We start from the raw sequence: 18,793 nt of genomic DNA on the forward strand, positions 1-18,793 counted from the left end.
TTTTTTTTTCTTTTGCATATGAATATCAAATTGTTCTATCACCATTTGTTCAAAAAACAATCCATTCTTCAATGAATTGACTCTGCAGCTTTGTAGAAAAACACTTTATTTATCTATTTATTTACTTCTGCACTCTCTATTCCATTGGCTTATGTGTCTGTGTTTACACCAAAGCACACTTTATTGATTACAATAACTTTACAGTAAGTCTTGAAACCAGGTAATGTTAGTCTTCTAAATTTGGTCTTTATTTTTTAAGTTGGTTTGGCTAAGTTCTTTGCGTTCCATATGAAATCTGGAATCTGCTTGTCAATTTCTACCAAAAAGTCCACTGAGATTTTGATTGAGATTGCATTAAATTTGTAGATTAGTTTGGTTAACATTGACACCTTAACGACATTCAGTCTCCTGACTGTTAGCAAACTATGTGTGTCCATTTTTCACAGACTTCTTCCATTTCTCTCAGTAATATTTATAATTTTCAGTGTATAGTCTTTTCAGCTTTATTCCTAAGTATTTTATATATTTTGATACTACTGTGAATGGTATTGCTTTTTAAATTTCAATTACCAAACGTTTGTTGTTATACATAGAATACAATTGATTTTTGTATGCTGATCTTGTATTCCATACTTTGTTAGACTTGCTTATTAGTTCTAGTAGCATTTTTTTGTGGATTGTATCAGATTTTCTATATAGATGATTATGTCAGCTATAAATAAATAGAATTTGTTTACTAAATGAGTTAAAACATTTCATAATATCACTGTCTTAGTCTGCTCAGGTAAATGGTTTATTTATTAAACCATTATAATTGAAGTATAGTTAATTTATAATGTGTTAGTTCCAAGTGTACAGCAAAGTGATTCAGTTATATATATATGTATGATATACACACACACACATATATATACATGTATGTATGCAGATTCTTTTGCATTATATGTTATTACAAAATATTGAATATAGTTCTCTAAGCTATATAGCAGGTCCTTGTTGGTTATCTATTTTATATATAGTAGTATGTATCTGTTAATCCCAAATTCCTAATCTATACCCTCGACTTTCCCTTTTGGTAACCATAAGTTTTCTCGCTCTGCCTGTGTGGATTCTGGAATCTGATGCTGGGGTTTGAATCCTTGCTCAGTCACTTTGTAGCTCTGTGATCTTGGGTAAGTCAATTAACCTCTCTGTACCTAAGTACCTTATCTCTAAAATGAGGATGATACTAATACCTACTTTGAAGTGTGGTTTGGAGAATTAATTAAGATAACATATGCAAAGTCCTTACAATAGTGCTTGGCCTGTAGTATGCAATGTATAAGCGTTAGCAGTTGTTAATATTATAATTTGGCAATGCTTGCTTGCTCTAAGTCGGCTTGCCTGGAGTATAAACCGTTTCATATCCTCTCTCTTTTTCTCTAGCAAACCTGCAAAACACCTGCTAAATAACTGTTATGGACTGAATTGTGTCACCCTCCCCCCCACTCCCCACCCCCTACCCCTGTCCTGCCTCCTTCTCCCTGTCCAAATTCATATATTAAAGCCCTAACCCCCAATGAGGCTATATTTGGAGACAGGACCTTTAGAGAAGTAATTAAGGTTAAATGAGGTCACAAGGTTGGGTCTTAATCATCTTTATAAGAAGACACACCAGAGATTTCCCTCTCTCGCTACATGTACACAGAAAAAGCCCAAGTGAGGACACAGTGGGAAGGCGGCCGTGTAGGAGGCTGGAAGAGAGACCACACCAGAAAGCAATCCTGCTGGCACCTTGATCTTGGACTTCCAGCCTCTCACTCTGTGGTATTTTGTTATGACAGCCTGAGCAGACTAAGACAGTGATACTATGAAATGTTTTAACTCATATATTCCATGAGAGGCAAATAAGCAGTCCTGACATACAACGTCTGATGTCAACCTCAGGTACCATTTCCCCATTGTGGGAAAGTCTGGCATCTACCATGGTTGAGGTGGGGGAGTGCTGTGGAGAGTCATATACCATTGGGACTACTGCCCACTTGCTTCCCTCAATATAGCTATTTTTCCTACAAAATTTGTTGAAGCCCCAGGCTGACTACTAGCTATACAGGGGTTAATTATTAACTGCGAGAGCTGTTACTCATTTCTTTCTTCTTTCAGGCCCATCACAGAGTCCACTAAGTCGCTGATTAGATTCTGGACTAGTGTGACCTCACACAGGCTGTAGCCTTCCATTCCCTCCCGAGCTGGACAGCGCTGGCTGGAGTCCTGGGCATTCCACTTGTTGGGATTCCCAAAGCCCTCCCGATTTGGGGGTCATGGGAGGTGAGGCCCAGCCTTGGAATTTTCTCTCCTGCTTCTCTATCCTCTTTTCTCTTTACCTTTCCTTCCAGAATTCCCTAAGAACTCTTTTCCCTTCAGTACAGAGAAGAATTCAGCTGGGTTCCAAGGCTTAAACTTGCAGACACCCTGGTTAATAAGATGTTTGCAGAACAAAGAGCCTGCCATTTTAAGGCAGTTTTGCTTGTAAATTTATTATAAATATATATTAAACATGTATGATATATGTATGATGGTATGTATATTATATGCATGATATTATGTATATGTGTGCTACATTGAATATATAAAAGATACATATTTTCTAAGTAATATCCTTTATTTTCTTCTTCTTACTACATTAGGAACAATTAAAGAAAATTGGACATAAAAGCAACCTCTGAGTTTAGAAATATAGAACTGTGAGTTTGGGTCTCCTCAGGTTCACTCACTGACTTGTGAAAAGCTGTTTGAAATTTACCTCTGAATTTATTTCTCAGGTGTAGGGTGTTCAGAATCCGAAAGCAGTAATTATGTAAATCATGAAGTCAGGTGGCTGTAGGAAAATCAGAGCACTATGGCTTTGGCTTTTCAAATCTTTTATTAAGACTTTCCAAAGACCATCATTAAAACATAAGCAGAGAGAGAGAGGAGGTCCAGAAAAGTTTATTGGATCACACTTAATTTCCTAGCTAACCTCTGCGAAGGTAAAGTCAGATTGCTATATATTTGACTGTAAATGAACTACATAGAAAATGCAACAACATATACAGAGTAATCGTGGCAATTGACAGCGCTCGTTTTAAAGAGGCCGCGGGTCTGCAACAGGCTTTACACCTGGAAAGCTTTGACTCAGTCATCGGCGCGCAGGAAGAGGGCTGGGCCGCCGCTCCCAGCACTGGCTTTCTCGCGCGCTGCCCCCCAGATACCGCGCCCGCCCCGGGGCGACGCATCCAGCGCAGAGCGTCTGCGGAGCATCGCGAGCCCCCCACCCCCGGCCGGCGTCCCGGCTCCGCCCCTCCCGCCGCGGCCCACGCCCCTGCCCCGGGGGGCGTGAGGAGGCGGCGGCCCGTCCTCCCCGCGCCGCTGTGGGGCGTCACGGGCTGGGACGGGCCGAGTGAGCCTGGCGGCGGAGAGAGCGGCGCGCGGAGCTGAGCGCCCAGGGCTGCGCTTCTCCGGCCGGCGGGGCGGCGCCGTGGGCCGGACGCCCCGGGCTCCCCGACGCCGCCGGCGGCCCAGCTCCGCCCCGGGCCTCCCCGCCCAGCGCCCCGGGCGCAGCGCCCACCCGGCCGGTCGCAGACGGCACGCTGCCCTCGCGGCTGCCTGGCCGAGCGGCTCGGGGCCGCCTGCAGCTGCCAGCTCCCCTTCGAGTGGAGACCCCTGAACGAGGGCTGCGGCGCGCCCAGCTGACCGAGACTATCTCGTACGCCAAGGTGCTGGCGCTGCACCAGGAGGTGCACGGCCTATACAGCTTCTGCCCCGGCAGTACGAGGCCGGCAAGGCGGGGCGCCTCTACCGGGCCGAGGTCAAGGTGCTGTGGACCAGGCGTAGGGCAGCGTGCTCGAGGTGCCCGCGGGCTCCAGGCTCCACCTCAGCGGCCTGGGCTACTTCTCCTGTCACTCCCACACCGTGGTCTAGGATTACGCCTGTTTCTTCTTCCTCAGGTGAGCCTGCCACCTCCCGCCCATACCACCCCCTCGGCCCATTTGCGTGACCAACTGAGGTCGCCTTTATCCGGAGCCGGATCAGGAACTCGCAGGGAGTCCTGTCCGTGCGATGCTAGATGATGCCTTGGGCTCCTTCCCGTGCTCTTCGTTCTTTCCTGCCCCTCCCGTCGTGTCTACAACATCCTGGGTACCTCTGGCCAAGACTGTTGGAAAAACAGGGAGGATTCCTGTGCTTTAAGGACAGAAGAGTGTTTCAGGCAAAAGCTCCAGGTGCTTTACAGCAACAAGCAGCCAGCCCATTCCAGATAGCAAAGGTTTATGCGGGGGGCTCCGGGGGGAGCCCCTGGTCGCAGTGCTTTGAGGAATAGAAAGGTAAATCAGGCAGGACCCTCTTGGATTGAGTTCATGCAAGTTGGTCTGTGGTCCAGATGAAACGCTTGTGTGTAAGAATTCAGGTGACGGGTTTGACTAAGGTTTGAAATAACAGCAGGTGGAATCCTAGTATACTTGGAACTCTGTGTTTTAAACTGGATTTGGTGGGAGTAGTTTGGGATGGGTGGTGGTCACACCAAAGCAGAATCCCTTTGAAATCAATTGTTGGAATTCTGGCTCCTCTTTTCCTGTGGGTTTGAGCAAGTTACTGACCTTGTCCAGACTCTCGATAGCCTCACCTTCATAAGGTGAGAAACAGAGTTGCTTGAGACTAAAACCCAGTCACTCACACAAAACACCTGGTGCAGGTTAGATGCGGACCAGTCACTATTCTGCACACCTGCTTAAATGCCAAGAAGGCGCTGGTGTGGAACGCAGCCCAGCTGGCCTCCCGTTTCACCCGCGTTAGCTCCTATCGGCTGCCGGCAGATCTCAATGGCAGGCTCTAACAAACAGATTTATGGAGGAGGGGCGGGGGGTGGGGCGCTGGGTGGGGTCAGGGCCTGTGGGGGGTGGTCACAGGGCTTTGAAGAATATAGAATTGAATTAGGCAGGAGGCCCTGTCTGATTGGAGACTCCTGGAATCTTGGGCAGTTCCGTGAAAGTTGGTCTGTGGTCAAGACGAAACACATGTGGATAAGAATTTAGGCAATGGGTTTGACTGAAGTTTAAAGTAAAAAAACTGCAGGTGGAACCCTAAATGCATTGGTTGTCTCCAGTTGAAGGAGGAGACTGAGAGGAACCTCAGAATGGAATCGAATGCATCTATCGAGATAGCGATTGAATCTACAGCTGTGATGGGCGATAGATCCAGTCTTCCCAATCTGTGGAGTAGGATTAAAGATATTTGGAATGACCATGACCTTGGTCTGCAGACTCACTCTTAGCTCTTTAGATTTCGTGTCACTGAGAAACAAAAGAGTGAGTTCCGCAGAGGGCGGTCCGTAAGCTCATGGCAACATATTTTCCATGTTGAAGCCAGAATATCTAAGATTAGAATATGTGGCGTGCTTTGTGTTGGCTTGGGTGGCTTAGCTAGATTCAGTTGAATTCATTTTTAATTGCTGCACAAGTACAGTTTCTAAATAAACTCGTCAAGGAGTGAGATAGTACCTTCTTGATACAGAGAAAAACTAGACTTTTCATGTCTTTATCTAAGGAAAACACTGGGGACCCAGCTACAAAACTATTCAACAGTGAAACTTCATTTTCCAAAGAAAACAACCAGAGTACTTGAGAAGACGTTATCTTCTTTTCCTATTTTATAATGAAATACTGTTTTGTCCACTGGTTCTGTGGTCAACCAACACTTTCATCTTCTCTCTGACATGTTTATAAAACGTTAGGGCAGAAATACAGAGTCAAATGGTAGTCTGATAGATTTCTATTTCACAGTTATGTTGCCCTGATGTGTGTTAACAGCTGCATACAAAGCATTCCTCCTCTGTTATTCTGGGACCCATTGAGAAGAGAACAGATTCTGGTCAGCGTCACAGGAGAAGGTGGCACTGGAGACTCCCTGGTGAGCCCCACATGCCCCCCATGGGCTGGAGAGTAACTCGTATCTCTCCTTTTCCTTTTGTTTACTTCATCTTGGCAACAGGCATTTTTTGCGAGGCTCAATAGAAATGTTAACTAACTTTTATACTGCAGTTACTCTAGCCAGAGACTTTTTTTTTAATGCAATCCTTACATCACCATCAAAAAGTAAGGTGCTTTTGTCATCCTCTTTTTATAGATTGTAATACTGAAGCTTAGAGAATTTAAGAAATTCGTTTCCTGTCAGACAGAAGTAGTAGTGGTAGGACTTGAACCCGGGTCATTGCAACTGGCCTCCCTTTCACCAAGAAACAAGGAACGCACTGTCTATGAGAAGGAAGGCCACCTGGGAGGTAACACAGATAGACAAACGCAGACACATGCACACACTCCCTCTGCCCCCAAACTCACCTTTTTCAAAAGCTTAAGAATAGACTCATGAAGTAGGAGACAGAGAAACAATTAGAAATAACGAGAGCCGATGGAGACTGTCACAGTCTTCTGTTGACTCAAGATTCAAGATGGCGCACCCCATGGCTGTCCAATCTACAGCTCTGCTTTCTTCCTCTTTCTTGTTAGGATGGATGAAAATTATAACCTCTTGCCTCGTGGAGTCAATTTCCAACATGCCATCTTTCCAGACACTCAGGAGAACAGAAGGATGTTTTCCCAGTGGCAGCAATGGTGACTTTTTCCAGTGACCGGGAGATCCAAGAAGACAATTGGTAAGAATTGGTACCCTGTGCCAGAGCAAAATAATAGAATAGCTACATTTTGACCCAGAGAGTCAAGAGTGCTCTTCCAGAAGCTCAGAGCAAAGAGTATTTTCCTCCGTGCCCCCGACCGCCACTCCCAGCAGTTAACAAACCCTGCTCATAAACTCTCGACTCCCGAGGCTTTACTGTTGGGCGTGGAGTTCCTCACAGGGAACAAGATGGGATGAAGGTTGGCACGCTGGGCCTCAGTTGCCTCTTCTGTAAAATGGAAACAATAGTAGCATCTACGCTGTAGGGCTGATGCCATAGGATTTAACTCTGTAGGAAATGTAGATATGTAAAGCCCTTAGCATAGCGCTTGACAGAGAAAGTACTCAATACATGTGAGCTGTTATGACTGCTACCGTTATTATTATTATAATTGATAGCATAAGGCTACTCTGATTGATAGCATAGGGCTCTGAGGACTTTTCTAAAAGGAAAGAAAAGTCCTCAAGAAAATGAAATGAGAGAATTATAGTAGCTAACACTTCTATGATTCTTATCTATAGCTATTAAGACGTAGAGGTACAGGGTGACCAAGGTAGTCGTGGACCGTAAGGGTCAGGATGATTTGGGGCATGAACATATAAAAGGGGTATTCCAATCTGAGGCATTAGCCAGAGTTGTGGGGACATTCTGAGGATTGTCGCTTTGCCAAAGCAGTGGCATTGACACAGTTGAGCTGGGACGATTGTGGGACCAGGTCAGGAGAGGTGGTGGCCCATGGCTCCCAGTCTCCCATCTGAGATGTTTTTAGGACCACATGACAGACTACTGGAGAGAGTTCTGATGTGGGTGTCCCCCAGGACAAGGACTTTTTTGTGGGTCAAGGAACCAATCTGAACATGTTGGGTGGCTTCCTTCTTTCCACCTGTCTGTGCTGGCCTCGCGAAGAGTGTCTTTCTCTCGTCTGGTGGGTTGGCCTAGGGGGACGGCCTTGTTCTTCCAAACCTCCTTATCTTCTACCCTAGGCTCCCTGGCACCTGGAGGCCTTCTGCATGTTCTTTGCACAGAACCTGTTCTCACGATGGGCAGGGGTGTCCAGCTAAGGAAAAATGTTGATTCTTGCTTCCTAGACATTATCAAGGGTCCCTTCCTCAGGCCTACCCTACTGACAGATCTAGACTCCTCTGACCCCTTCTCCATGGTTTGCCAGAATTTTCTGAACTCTGCTCCCAGCATGGTTCCAAGCACCTGTTTGTTTTTCTGCTCTTAATCTGTACTGGTACCCACTCCACATTGAGCTGGACCTACCAGGTGTCAGCCTGAGTATCCCTGGCTTGAGTCAGACCTTAGCATGTTCCAAATGAAATCTTTTTGGTCTCCGTCCTTTGCTTCTCCATTTTTATGGGAGTTTGCTTATTTCACTAACTCTTTGGTAACAATAGATTTGTATCAAAAGATCAGATGTTGTTCCAAAAACACCTTATAGCTTAGCCCTATGGTCACATAATGAAGCTATTAATATTTCCCTGGAATTAGATATTCCATCATTAGAAAAAATTTGAACAACAGGACCATGGAGAATTGTTTCAAGGTGAAGGCAGTTCTATTTCGGGTGGTCAGATGTTGATCTTGGGGAGATCTTTTCCCTTTCATCACCCTGGTCTCTTAGATAACAAAGGGTGGGTGTGTGCATTGCCCTGAGAGTCAAAAGCTTTGGGGGAGGAAAATTAATTCTTCCAGATTGCTGAGCTGCTGTGTAGCTGAATTTACACGTTGGAACCGATGGACCTTGCACTTTTCAACACCTTAGCTCCTTCCATTTTTATCCCTTGTCCTCTTTGAAAGGTACTGCATCAGACTAAGTTAGCTTGTTAGTTTCAGAATTTAAACTAAAAATAAACTGGCTTTTTGGTAAATTTTTACTTCCTCTGCAGTGAGTAAAGTAGTTGTAAATTGAAGATCTCAGAGTTAGATGAAGAATTGACCATTACTTGCTCTTTTCTTCCCAAAAAACCCACTAAAACTTCTCTGCCTTTTCCTTTTGAAGGTGAACATCTTATTTTCTCTCCTACCCAGAATAAATACATCACGTTACGTCAGAAGCAGTCTGTTTTTCCTGTGGTGGTGGGTCCTCAGTCTTAGGAGGGATCAGAGGAGCTGTTCAGGTCACCTTTTGTTTAAAATTTTATTTTACTGAAGTGTAGTTGATTTACAATATCGTGCTATTTTCTGCATAGTAGGAGTGATTTCATTATACATATATACACATTCTTTGTCATATTCTCTTCCATTATGGTTTATCACAGGATATTGAATATAGTTCCCTGTGCTGTACGGTTGGACCTTGTTGTTTATCCATCCTATAGATAATAGTTTGCCTCTGCTGACCCCAGCCTCCCAACCCACCCCTCCCCGCCTTGACAAGCACAAGTCTGTTCTCTATGTCTGTGAGTCTGTTTAGTAGATAAGTTCACTTGTGTCATATTTTAGAGTCCACATATGAGTGATATGGTATTTGTCTCTGTCTGACTTGCTTCACTTAGTGTGATAATCTCCAGGTCCATCTGTGTTGCTGCAAGCAGCGTTATTTCATTCTTTTTCATGGCTGAGTAGTATTCCAGTGTATACACGTACCACATCTTCTTTACCCGTTCATCTGTCGATGGACATTTAAGAGCTCTGTGGTAAAGAGCGCTGCTGTGAACGTAGGGGCATGTATATCTTTTTTGTTTTTGCCGCTGTTGTTTTTGACTGCACCATGCAGCCTGTGGGATCTCAGTTCCCCGACCAGGGGTCAAACCCCTGCCCCCTGCAGTGGAAGCATGGAGTCTTTTTTTTTTTTTTTTTTTTTTTTTTGCGGTACGTGGGCCTCTCACTGTTGTGGCCTCTCCCGTTGCGGAGCACAGGCTCCAGACGCGCAGGCTCAGCGGCCATAGCTCACGGCCTAGCTGCTCTGCGGCATGTGGGATCTTCCCGGACCGGGGCATGAACCCATGTCCCCTGCATCGGCAGGTGGACTCTCAACCACTGCGCCACCAGGGAAGCCCGGAAGCATGGAGTCTTAACCACTGGACCACCAGGGAAATCCTAGGAGCGTATGTATCTTTTTGAATTAGAGTTTTGTCTGGATATATGCCCAGGAGTCGGATGGCTGGATCATATGGCAACTTTATTTTTAGTTTTCTGAGGAACCTCCGTACTGTTTTCCAGTTTACATTCCCACCAACAGGAGGGAGGGTAGGAGGGTTCCCTTTTCTCCACACCCTCTCCAGCATTTGTTATTTGTAGACTTAATGATGGCCATTCTGCAGGTCAGCTTTTTGTTCCAGTTAGACGTTTGCTAATCAGAACACGTGAATCTTCCGCATGCTCTGAGGCCTTTATGAATGGCCCCGGACGTTGCACGTTACACGGCTTCCCTGTATTCCATGCTGTATCTTAGAGGATATGATAAATCCTGGAGGAACACTGCTGAGCTCTTGTCCTTTTCACTGCTGCTGCTCTCTAGTCCCCCAGTCAGCCTGATCGGTGGATCTAGGCCTTGGTTGTCAAGAGCGCATTTCATTCTTTTCCCTCAGAGGTCTCTCTCTCTCAGAGCATCACGTGAATCTGGGACTGCAGTGTCAATCCAGAGGTTAAGAAACGGAAGCAGAGGGTGATCTTATGTAAGGAAGCTTTTCGTGATGCACACCCAGGGTGACATGCAGCTCCGTCCTCAGCAGGCAGATAAATCCTCCCATTCTCTAGTTCCATCCTCAAACATCCCACCCGCGCCTCAGTCAGTGGAAACACATTCTTGCTTTCAAAAGTTGCCGGGAAGTCAGCATCATCGTTCCTAAGTATTCAGCGTCTCTCTGGTGCAGTATCATGGTGTTAACGGGACCTCAGGGGAGGTCTGTGGCAGGTTAGAGCATCCATCCCCTTTACTGGCAGGGTTCTCTCCACACCAGCCAAGAACGTTTTCCTTCCTCTTCTCTTCTCTGCTGGGTGAGTGTAACACAAAACAGAAGTTGGCTGTTCTCCCCTCTCTGCAAGTCCTGTCCCCTAGGACCAAAACCCAGACTCACCCACACTTACATCAGTCTGTCCTAGAATGTCATGGGGTTGAAACAAAATCTGTGAAAGACCTGCTGCCATTTTTCTTTTCCTTTTTTGGAATCTGGAAGGGTGGTGGGGAAGTTGTCATCCTCCGAACTGCATGGGAAGGAATGTCGACTTTTCATCAGAAGATCGAAATTGACTCTGACATTTCCAGAGGCGTGACCTTGGGAAGGACCCTTTATTTCTCACAACTTCAGTTTTCTCATCCATAAAATGGGGCTAAAACCATGTAAACTGTTTCAGGTTGTTGTAAGGACCTAATTAGAGAATATGTTTGAAAGCACTTAGTAAACTATAAAAAGTGATGCAAGGGTTTATGACTAAATTGATAATTAGAGAGTATGGCTTTAAATGTTAAAGAATATGTAGCTTTTGAAAAGCTGCTTGCTTCTTCCCAGGGCAGTGGCAGAGTGGTGGCAGCAGTGCTGAGGGGGGATGTGTGTTAGAGATGGGAACAGTGATGGTGAAGCTGTCATGTGTGCTGTAATTCATTCAACAGTTCATTGGGTTCTGGCCAGGGAGCACTTCTTTAAAAATTCATCTATTCAGTTATAAACATATAACACATTCAGGTGGGTTCCCAAATCTAAGTATAAAATGATAGTAGAGTTTTTTCCCCCACCTCTGACACCCATCTACCCAGTTAGTTACACCTACCCTCTAAACAAGTAGCCACTGTTAAGTTTCTCAAACATTCAGTGAGTATTTTCACCCAATAAGTAATTCAAATGTGATTTACTGTTGTCTTTGACACCAGCGGTACTTCACTATGCACTATGCGCTTTGCTATGCCCCGCTTTATTCACAAGTAGAGCTTGAAGATCTTTCCATATCAGTGCATGTAAATTGCTCTAGATAGTGTTCCATTGTATGAATGTCTCACAGTATATTTAATCAAGTCCCCTGTTGATGGGTCGTTACGTTGTTTCCAATCCATTGCTGTTATTAAAGAGTGCAGACATGTATGACATTATACATACCTCATTTTGCGGGCAATCTTTAGCAAATACTTATTGAGGCAGCTACTGTGTTAGATACTAGAGTTTCAGTGTTGGGCAAAATACAAAGTCCCTGATCATGGAGTTTATAGTCCTAGTGTTGGTGGTTGACATGATCAAAAGACGACATTAATGACTTCATAATTTTATTTTTAATTAATTTTTATTGGAATATAGTTGATTTACAAGGTTTCTGTTCAGCAAAGTGAATCAATTATACATATACATATATCCACTCTTTTTTAGATTCTTTTCCCATATAGGTCATTACAGAGTATTGAGTAATGTTCTCTGTGCTATACAGTAGGTCCTTAATAGTATAATTTTAAGTGGAAATAAATACTTGAAGGAAGAGAAAGGAAATCGGGAAGTCTGGTGTAAACTTCAGGGTAAAGAAAACGTTTTCTGCTGAATTGATTCTGGGGCTAAAATCTGATGGAAGAGAGGTATCCTAGTTAATATTGGGGTAATGGGATCGTGAGAGCAATCCAGAGAAGGAGAAGAATCTGTGCAAAGGCCCTGTGGTAGCAGGGTCCATGGTACCTTTTAGGGAACCAAAGAAAGCCCCTGTAGCTGGAGGAAAGGGAGTAAGAAGGATGAGGCCAGAGCACAAGGTGGGGCCAGACCATGCAGGGATTGATAGATCCTGGTGAGGATTTGGGCTTTGTTCTAACGGTAATGGGAAACCTTTGATGTTTGGAAAGCAAAGGGTGATGGGACCAAATTCACATTTATAGAAAGACAAAGTGACAGGAGTGGGGAACTGGATTGGAGGGGATCCGGGTGATATAGTAATAAGTAGTGGTGGTTAGAAAGCTACCAGATAGATGTTGGTCTAGGACAGAGGCAGGGAGCATGGAGCGATGTAAGCAAATTTGAGAGATATTTAGGAAATTAATTCAGTAGATGTTAATGACAGGTTGAATTTGGGTGGTAAAGGAGGTGGGAGGGTCAAAGATACGTCCTGTGTTCCTGGCTGACGGCATGCCAGGACCAACACTGATAAATGGGAATAGGACAGGTTTGGTAGGAAATTTGTGAATCCAGTGTTGGACATCTTGAGTTGAGGTGCCCTTGAGCCGTCCATGTGAGATCTTGACTAGGTGGTTGGATCTATAACTTTGCAGCTTTGAGAAGAGCTCTGAGTAGAACTTACACCTTTGGGTCTGAGCCATAACTAGGTGTCAGCTGAAATGGGAAATGGGTGACATTTCCAAGGGAGAGGGCTTAGTGTAAGAGTAGAAGCCCTAAGGTAGGACCGAGTGGTGTAGAACGCTAACACTGGTGGAGAAGGAGCTGTCAGACAGATACGAGGAAAACTAGGAGAGTCAATGGCACAGAATATCTCTGAAAGGATGAGTGACCGACAGAACCAAAAGCTGTTGAGAAGTCAAGATGAGGACTAAAAAGTAACCAGTCGACTTTGGCAGAGATGAGGACAGTTCCATGGAGTGAGGGAGTAGAGTCTAGGCTGTGGAGGTGGGAGGAGGGAGTGGGACAAGAGGATATGGAGATGGTGGGGGTGGACGACTCCTTCAGGACGTTTGGCTGTGGAGGGTTGAATACAGATGAGGCTGCAGGTACAGGGCGCAGAACAGTTGAGGGAGGGGGTTTTGTTGTATTTAAAGATGGCAGCCATCCTGGTCAAACCATCTTGGTCCCTGTTTTCCTACTTATCAGATGCTGTCTTCCCAAGTAGACTAAACTACTCAAGGGCAGGGATATCTATTTTATACACTGTTGTACACTGTTGTGCATTTTTATGGTGTCTTACACATTTATTGAATCAATTATCTCTCATCCAGAGAGCTCTGAGGCCTTAGGAAGCAGAGGTCTTTTCTCTCTCCCTCTCTATTTCTATTTTCTAAATTAATATTTAAAATCCACATACAGTAAAAAAAAATTTAATATTTATTTTGGCTGTGTTGAGCCTTTGTTGCTGCACGGGCTTTCTCTAGCTGCTGCGAGCGGGAGATACTCTTTGTTGCGGTGTGTGGGCTTCTCATTGCAGTGGCTTCTCTTGTTGCGGAGCACGGGCTCTAGGCGTGCGGACCTCAGTAGTTGCAGCACGTGGGCTCAGTAGTTGTGGCTCTCGGGCTCTAGAGCACAGACTCGGTAGTTGTGGCGCACGGGCTTAGTTGCTCCGCGGCATGTGGGATCTTCCCAGACCAGGGATTGAACCCGTGTCCCCTTCATTGGCAGGTGGATTCTTAACCACTGTGCCACCAGGGAAGTCCGCATACAGTAAAATTTGCTTTTTTCACGTATAGTTATGTTTTGGCAAATGGTTGTATAATCACAACTACAGCCACAATATAGAAAAGTTCCATCATTGCCAAAACCCTCCCCTGTGCTGTCACTGTATAGCCAGACCCTTCCCCAACCTCAACTCCTGGGAACCACTGATTGGGAACCTCAGTGTGGACTGTCATCCATAATGACTGTACCAATTTACATCCCCACCAACAGTGTACAAGGGTTCCCTTTTCACCATATCCTCAATAACACATCTTTCAAATTTTGGATAATAGCCATCCTAACATCCCATTATGGTTTTGGTTTGCATTCGGCCATTTGCATGTCTTCTTTGGAGAAATGTCTGTTCGGGTCCTTTGCCCATTTTAAAATCAGGTTTTGTTATTTTGCTATTTACTTGTATGAATTCCTTATATATTTTGGACGAGATAGATGGTTTTCAAATATTTTCCCCCTATCCATATGTTGCCCTTTCATGTTAATTGATTGTTTCCTTTGCTGTACAGAAGCTTTTTATTTTGACACAATTTTTGCTTTTGTTGCCTGTGCTTTGCGGGTCATATCTAGAATATTATTGCCCACACCAATGTCAAGAAACTTTTTTCCTGTTTTCTAGTAGTTTTATAGTTTTGGGTCTTACGTTTAAGTCTTTATTTTGAGTTAATTTTTGTATATGTGTGTGAGATAAGGGTCCAGTTTCATTCGTCTGCATGTGAATCCAGTTTTCCCAACACAATTTATTAAAGAAACTATTCTTCCCCATTTTGTGTTCTTGGCATCTTTACTGAAGCTCAGTTGACTGTAAATCTGTGGATTTGTTTATGGGCTCTTGATTCTATTCCGTTGGTCTATCTATCTGTTTTTATGCTTGTACCATACTGTTTTGATTACTGTAGCACTGTAATATAATTTGAAATCATGAAGTGTGTTGCCTCCAGCTTTGTTCTTTTCTCAAAATTGCTTTGGCTATTCAGGAGCTTTTGTAGTTCCACACAAATTTTAGAATTGTTTTTTTCCACTTCTGTGAAAAATGCCATTGCAATTTTGATAGTGATTGCTTTGGGTACTATGAACATTTTAACAGTATTCTTCCAATCCATGAACATGGGATATATCTCCATTGATTTTTGTCTTTCTCTCATCAGTGTTTTAAACTTTTCAGTGCATAGGTCTTTCACCTCCTCCATTAAATTTATCCCTAGCTCTTTTGTTCTTTTTGGTGCTATCATAAATGGGATTGTTTTCTTCATTTCCTTTTCAGATAGATTGTTGCTGGTGTAAAGAAATACGACTGGTTTTTTTGATATGTTGATTTTGTATCCTGCAAATATACTGGATTCATTCATTCTAATCTTTTGTGGTGTCTTCAGGGTTTTCTACATATAGAATTGTGACATCTGCAAGCAGAGAATTTTACTACTTTTGTTCTAATTTAGATGCCTTTTATGTCTTTTTCTTGCTAGTACTTCCAGTATTATGTTTAATAGAACTGGGAAGAGGGGGAAAAACTTTGTTTTACCAGTTGGTTATTATGTTAGCTGTGGGCTTTTCATAAATGGCCTCTATTGTTTTGAGGAAATTTCTTTTATATCTATTTTATTGAGCATCTTTTATCATGAATGGATGTTGAACTTTGTCAAGTGCTTTTTCTTCATATTGAGATGATCACATCATTCAGATCTTTCATTTTGTTAATGTGCTGTATCACATTGATTGATTTGCATATGTTAAACCAACCTTCCATCCCAAGGGTAAATACCATTTATTCATGGTGTATAATCTTTTTGATGTGTTGAATTCAGTGTGCTAGTATTTTATTGAGGATTTTTGTATCTATGTTTATCAGAGACATTTGTCTGTAGTTTTGTCCAGCTTTGATATCCAGTGAGGCTGGTGTCATAAAATGAGTCTGGAAGTAATCCCTCTACATGTATATTTTGGAAGAGTTTAAGAAGAATTGGTATTAACTTCTATTTGAATGTTGATAGAATTCAACTGTGAATCCATTTGGTCCTAGGCTTTTTGCTTTTGGGAGTTTTTTGATTACTATTTGAAACTCCTTATTTGTTATTGGTGTGTTCAGTTTTACTGTTTCCTCTTGATTCAGTCTTGACAGGTTGTATATTTCTCAGAATTTTTCTGTTTCTGCTAGGTTATCCAATTTGTTCACATAATTGTTCATAAATAGTCCCTTATGATCCTTTTTACTCCTGAGGTATCTATTGTAATGTCTCTTTCGTTTCTGTATTTATTTATTTCAGTCTTTTTTCTTCTCAGTTTAAGTACGGGTTTATTGATTTTGTTTCTTTCAAAAACTCAACTTAGTTTTTTTCTGTTATTTTCTAGTCTCTATTTCTGCTCTGATCTTTATTTTTTTCCCTTCCTGCTGCTAACTTTCGGTTTGTTCTTTTATAGTTCATTGAGGTGTGTAAAGTTTGGTTGTTTACTAGCGATCTTCTTTTATAATGTAGTCATTTATCACTGTAAACTTTTCTCTTAGTACTGCTTTTACTGTGTCCCATAAGTTTTGGTATGTTGTGTTTTCATTTTCATTTGTTTCAACGTTTTTAAAAATTCCCTTTTAATTTCCTCCTTAACCCATTGGTTATTCAGGAGTGTGTTGTTTAATTTCTGTGTATTTGTGAATTTTCCTCTTTTCCTTCTATTAGTGATTATTCCATTGTGTTCAGAAAAAAATGCTTGGTATAATTTCATTCCTTTTAAACTTGTTAAGACTTGTTTTGTAACCTAACATGTGATATATCCTGGAGAATAACTGTGTGTGCTTGAGAAGAATGTATACTCTTCTGCTGTTGGGTAAAAAGTTTTCTATATGTCTGTTAGGTTCATTTGGTCTATACTGTCGTTCAAGTCTACTCTTTTATTTTAAATTTATTTATTTATTTATTTATTTGGCTGTGCCAGTTGTGGCACGCAGATCTTCGTTGCAGCGTGCAGGATCTTTAGTTGCGGTGTGTGGGATCTTTTAGTTGCGGCATGTGGTATCTTTTAGTTGCGGCATATGGGCTCTTAGTTGCGGCCCATGAGATCTAGTTCCCTGACCAGGGATCGAACCCAGGCCCTCTGCATTGGGAGCCTGGAGCCTTAACCACTGGACCACCAGGGAAATCACCTGTTTAAGTCCACTCTTAATTGATTTTCCATCTAAGTGTTATCTCCATTATGAAAGTGGGATACTGAAGTCTGCTACTATTACTGTAATGCTATGAATTTCTCCTTCAGATCTGTCAATATTTGTTGTATATACTTAGGTGCTCTGATATTGGGTGCATATATATTTATAATTATTATATCTTTCTATTGAACTGACCCCTTCATGATTATGTAATGACCTTCTTTATCTCTGGAGACAGTTTTTAAAACCTACTTTGTCTGATTTTAGGATAGTCACTCCTGCTTTCTTTTGGTTACCATTCACATGGAATATCCTTTTCCATTCCTTCACTTTCAGTCTCTGTGTCTTTGAATCTAAAGTGAGTTTCTTATAGATATCATACAACTGTATCTTAATTTTTTTGTATCTCTCCAGCTACTCTGTATCTTTTTATTGGGGAGATTAGTCCATTTATGTTTAAAGTGATTATTGATGCAGAAGGATTTACTGTTGTCATTTTGTAACTGGTTTTTGTTTGTCTTATAATTCCGTTGTCCTTGTTCTTCTCTCTTGCTATCTTCAACACTTTGTGCTATGGGGTTTTTTTTTTTTATTGATAGGTTTTGAGTTCTTTGTCTTTTTTTCTTTTGTGTAACTTCTGTAGGTGTTTTCTTTGTGGTTACCAAGGGGCTTACATAATATACTGTATAGTTATAACATTCTGTTTTAGGCTGACAACTACTTAACTTCACTTGCGTACAAGAAGTCTTGTCTTTTACCTCTCCTCCTCACTGCATTGTATGTTCCTGATGTCACAGTTTACTTTGAGTTTCACATATTCATTAACGCTTAGTTGTTTCTAATGCTTTTGTCTTTTATAGTCTAGAGTAATACAGTATGGTCTTTGTTTCTATATTTACCAACTAGTTTCATGCTTTCTTATGCTCTCATATTTCTGATCAGTGCCTTTCATTTCAACTTGAACTACCTTTAGCATTTCTTGTAAGGCAGGTGATAGACTTTCTTAGGCTTTGTTTGTCTGAGGAAGTCTTTATCTCCCCTTTGTTTTTGAAGGACAAGTTTGACAGAATTGTGTTCTTGGTTGGCAGTTCTTTTCCTTTTCCTTTTTTTTTTTTTTTTTTTTGACTGTATTGGGTCTTAGTTGTGGCACACAGGATCTTCATTGAGGCATGCGGGATCTTTCCTTGTGGTGCGCGGGCTTCTCTCTAGTTGAGGCATGCAGGGTTTTTTTCCCTCTCTAGTTGTGGCATGCAGGGTTTTTTTTCCCTCTCTAGTTGTGGCATGCGGGCTTAGTTACCCCACAGCATGTGGGATCTTAGTTCCCCGACCAGGGATCAAAACCGTGTCCCCTGCATTGGAAAGTGGATTCTTTACCACTGGACCATCAGGGAAGTCTCTTCTTTCAGTATTTTAAATACATCATTCCACTCCTTTTGACTGGCAAGATTTCTGTGAAAAATCCTCCGATAGTCTTATTGGAGGGGGTGCAGAGTTCCCGTCTACGTAACAAGTTGCTTTTCTCTTGCTCCTTTCAAAATTCATTCCTTGTCTTTAACTTTTGACAATTTGAATGTAGTGTCTTGGTGTGGGTCTCTTTAGATTCATCTTATTGGTGTTCTCTAGGCATCCTGGATCAGGATGTCTATTTCTTTCCCCAGA

General features: G+C 42.6%; 1 pseudogene; it reads left to right on the top strand.

Annotated features, from left to right (window-relative positions):
* Window positions 1–1,677: 1,677 nt before the first annotated feature.
* LOC136118575 (coiled-coil domain-containing protein 3-like) lies at window positions 1,678–6,627 on the top strand (annotated as a pseudogene).
* Window positions 6,628–18,793: the final 12,166 nt, after the last annotated feature.

The sequence above is a fragment of the Phocoena phocoena genome, chromosome 2 (assembly GCF_963924675.1).
Source record: "Phocoena phocoena chromosome 2, mPhoPho1.1, whole genome shotgun sequence".
NCBI classification, from domain to species: Eukaryota; Metazoa; Chordata; class Mammalia; order Artiodactyla; family Phocoenidae; genus Phocoena; species Phocoena phocoena.